Here is a 4,160-nt window from a genome sequence, read left to right as displayed (position 1 = left end):
TTTACTTCATGAAACTCATTGTATCACACTAGATTCACCGAAAATACACATATGTTTGATCCTGTTTAGGGTTTCTTCATGAAACTTATTGTATCATACTATATTCACATTTAATACACATCTATTTAATCCTTTTTTAATGTAGTTCATGAAACTCACTGCATCACACGATGTTCAGGTTGAATACGAGTATTTGATCCTGTTTGAATGTGGATCATGAAAATCATTGTATTACACTATACTCACATTGAATACACGTATATTCGATACTATTTAAATGTAGGTCATGAAACTCATTGTATCACACTATAGTCACATAGAATACAAGTATATTTGATCCTGTTCACATTTGCTGTATGAAATTCATTGCATCACACGATATTCACGTTCAATACCCGTATATTTGATCCTGTTTCCTTGTAGTTGATGAAACACATTCTATAGCACCACATTGAATACACGTATATTTGATCCTGCCTAGATTTACTTCATGAAACTCGTTGCATTACACTATATTCACATTGAATACGTATATTTGATCCTATTTGAATGTAGTTAATGATACTAAATGTATCACACTATATTCACGTAGAATACATTTATATTTGTTCCTATTTGAATGTAGTTCATGAAATATATTATGAGAAATTCATTGTATCACACAATATATGGCATCAACGATACTGTTTGAATCTACTATCTTTATAAAAGCCAAAGGTCTATTTGTGGGAGGAGTTTGTTTGTGTATCTGTCTGTGTGTTTGTCAGAATAACCTAACGGCGTGCGCACGCCGTCATTGGTTCGCGAGCAGTCACGTGTCGTTTTTCTACCTGCTAAAAGGTTCGACTACCTGAAAAAAGGTTTAAACTGCCTTTGGCAAGGCTTAACGGAGGTCGGAGAAAAAGGCCCAGACGAAAAAGGCCCAGACGAAAAAGGCCCGCGAAAAAGGCCCAGACGAAAAAGGCCCATACGAAAAAGGCCCACTTTTTTCCAAATTCAAAAGTGGGCCTTTTTCTCCATTGGACTGGGCCTTTTTCTCCGCTCAATTTCCATTTTCTTACAAACTTTATGTTTGTTTCGAAAATTGTATTTCCCACCTCCTATTCCGTGGAATTTGGAATGTACAAAGGTTGCTGAAACCGTGATTTTCTTTAAGGTTTGCAGAGATCAAACAATGTTAGCGTTTGTACGCTAGTTAATCTTTTATTATTTATTCGGTTGCAATCTAATTTCGGATTATATTAGTATTTATATATTGCTAATATCCCGTTTAATAAAGTTCATTTTTCACAATTTTTGTTTATTGAACTACCATCGCTTTTTTAAATATAATACAAAAAATAAATGTTTTTCGCACTTAGCCTTGTTCTGTCCACCCTCTTTCATTATTCCCCCAACCCCCAGTCCATCTTCCATATAGCTTCTTTTTGTCGATACTTATGCCATAGGTAAAGACCACTGATTCGTTGGGAATACGGAAACTGAATGAGTTCCGCGGGGCTTTTGTGGTTGCTGGGAACAAAAATATATGTTACCACGAAGACTAGTTTATTATCATTAACATTTGATAAATAATGTTTATAGGAATAATATTACAAACTTAAATTATCGTCTGAGGCAAGGACCAAAACAAAGATTATGTAATTCAATATTGATTCTAATACCATTTATTCCTTATACATTTTCAATTCTTTTAACAATTACAAAGAGCCCAATAAATATATTAAAATCATAACCTACTGCTATAAGTAATTCTGTTCGTTCTTCGTGTCCTGTTTTCACCTTTTGCACATTTTCAAGCAGCTATTGATTACCTAATTACACATCACATAATACATTGAGATATAAGGAAGCTTTACACTTTACGTTAACAAAGCTACTAATAATGACAAATCAATTTTCTACCATGACGGACTTTTTTTTAAAATGAGTCTGTTATCAGTGAAGACACTAAACCTTTTTAAATGAATCTAAGATATTTTTTCTTCAAATTTTCCACGATCATGGAAGGCATGCCAGTGTATTTTTCTATAAAACTATCACGACATGGCTGCACATGAAAGAACAAGAGTTTAGCTCATCCATGAGTCAGTATCAGTCTTTCATACGGTAAATTTGCCTTTTTTCTTTAGTTTATTCACTTTATGTTCTTTCTTTTCAGTTTTATTTTTCTTAATGTTGGCTTTTCTCTTTTTCTGTTGTTATTCCTTTCTCTTTTCCTTTTCTTCGATTCGTTCAGCGCAATTTATGTTACTTTCTGATTTGATCTCGTTCATTAATTGATTTGGCAAGCAATTCCACATAGTCTTTTACCTATTGCAATACAGAAAGGTTAAAAGTTTTGAAGATCTTACAAATATTTTTGTCAAATTGAAAGTTTACCTGAAAACCTTCAGCTATTTGCAGAGCACCATTTCATGCCTGTTTTTCTTCAATGCTTCTTGCATTCTCAGCTTCAGCTTGGCCTACCAAGATATTCATTTTTGGTTTAAGTTTTATTTTCTTTCATTTTAATCGTTGCCACTTCTGGATATAAAGTGGTCTTTTTCAGAATGGGTGAGGAATTAGATAGTTCTCCAAAATCACATTTGCTGGAAACTAGGCAGCCTTCACTGTTAAAAATTGGTGTTGCCAGTGTACTTGCTAGTCTTGGTTGAGGAATTTCTGTTTTAACAAACTCTGAAAGACCAGAGGTTGATGACACAGATACTGCCTTGGTGGCTCGAGCATGTTTGGCAATTCAGGACCTCTTCTTCTTACTTTTTCTTTTTAGTTTCTTCTTCATTCCCTCTAACTTCCGTTTAAATTGGATTTTCGTTGTCTTATCAGACAATTCCAGCTTTTCCCCTGAAAATCAATGGAATAAACTGGCCGGTCTTCCTTAAATGTAAATGTTAACACATACCTGTTAAGTGTGAGGCGTTCATTCAGTTTATGTTCTTTCTTCTCAGTTTTCTTTTTCTTAATGTTGGCTTTTCTCGTTTTCTGTTGTTATTCCTTTCTCTTTTCCTATTCTTCGATGCGTTCAGCCAACTTCTTTTTACTATCTGATTTGATTTCATCTTGTTTCATAATAGATTTAGCAAGCCATTCCACATTGTTTTTTACCTATTGCAATACAGAAAGGTTAAAATTATTTAAGATCTTACAAATATGTATGTCAAATTGAAAGGTTACCTGAAAACCTTCAGCTCTTTGCAAAGCACCTTTTCATGCCTGTTTCTCTTCAATACTTCTCACATTCCAACTTCAGCTTGGCCATCCAAGATTTTCACTTTGGCTTTGAGTTTTTTTTTATTGTTGCTACTTTTCAATCTAAAGTGTTCTTGTTCAGAATGGGTGAGGGATTAGATAGTTCTCCTAAATCAAATTTGCTGAATACTAGGCAGCCTTCGCTGTTGAAAATTGGTGTTAGCGGTGTACTTGTTGGTCTTGGTTCACGAATACCTGTTTTGACAAACTCTGTGGGATCAGAGGTTGATGACACTGATGCTGCCTCGGTGGCTTGTGCAAGTTGGGCAATTCAGGACCACTTCTTGTTATTTTTCTTTTTTAATTTCTTCTTCTTCAATTTTTCTAACTCCTTTTAAGTTTGGTTTTCATTGTTCTATCAGACAAATCCAGCCTTTTCCCTGAAAATAGATGGAATAAGCTGGCCCGTCTTCCTTAAACGTAAAGATTAACACATACCTGTTAAGTGTGAGGTGTTAGCTGCTAGACATTCTTCCTGTTCAACACCAACCTTATTGCTATTGAGATCGTCACCTGTAGATACACTTTCAATTGGAATGTTGGTCAATAAGCTAGAAATCATGATTTTTTGGGTCCTCATTTCCTATAAATTTTGTTTAGACGACACTTTCAAGTTCTTGTTTTCTCTTTTTCCATTTACAAAAACTGCCTCTCATATTATAACCTTTAAACTTTATTATTATATACCTTGATTTCTCAACATTATCACTGATCACTCCATAGATCAAACTATACGAAACAAGTCTATTGTTATTTTCTTCAGGGAACGGCATTTTCAAGTCAAATCTAGCGTCAGGACGCCACAAACAATGGCGGACGGTTTTTAACATAAAATTTTAAAAATTTTTAATTCTTTTATTACAAATTCAACAAAATTTAGTTCCTTTGTATAACAATAATAATGAATT

At 34.0% G+C, this 4,160-nt stretch overlaps 1 long non-coding RNA gene across 3 annotated transcripts; it reads right to left on the bottom strand.

Annotated features, from left to right (window-relative positions):
• Positions 1-1,964: 1,964 nt before the first annotated feature.
• On the bottom strand, positions 1,965-4,160 carry LOC130691343 (uncharacterized). 3 transcript variants are annotated; one of them, XR_009421605.1, is made up of 7 exons: positions 3,940-4,160; positions 3,691-3,835; positions 3,448-3,632; positions 3,178-3,390; positions 2,906-3,108; positions 2,383-2,847; positions 1,965-2,313 (listed from the first exon to the last, which is right to left on the bottom strand). It is a non-coding gene; the product is annotated as an uncharacterized LOC130691343 (long non-coding RNA). The 3 variants fall into 3 exon arrangements; XR_009001205.2 differs by having other exon boundaries at positions 3,178-3,395; positions 3,940-4,158; XR_009001206.2 differs by having other exon boundaries at positions 3,178-3,395; positions 3,691-3,776; positions 3,940-4,158.

This window comes from Daphnia carinata, chromosome 1 (genome assembly GCF_022539665.2).
Source record: "Daphnia carinata strain CSIRO-1 chromosome 1, CSIRO_AGI_Dcar_HiC_V3, whole genome shotgun sequence".
Lineage (NCBI taxonomy): Eukaryota > Metazoa > Arthropoda > Branchiopoda > Diplostraca > Daphniidae > Daphnia > Daphnia carinata.
The sequence above is the reverse complement of the archived record's forward strand: the minus strand, read 5'-3'. Positions and strand labels throughout refer to the sequence as shown.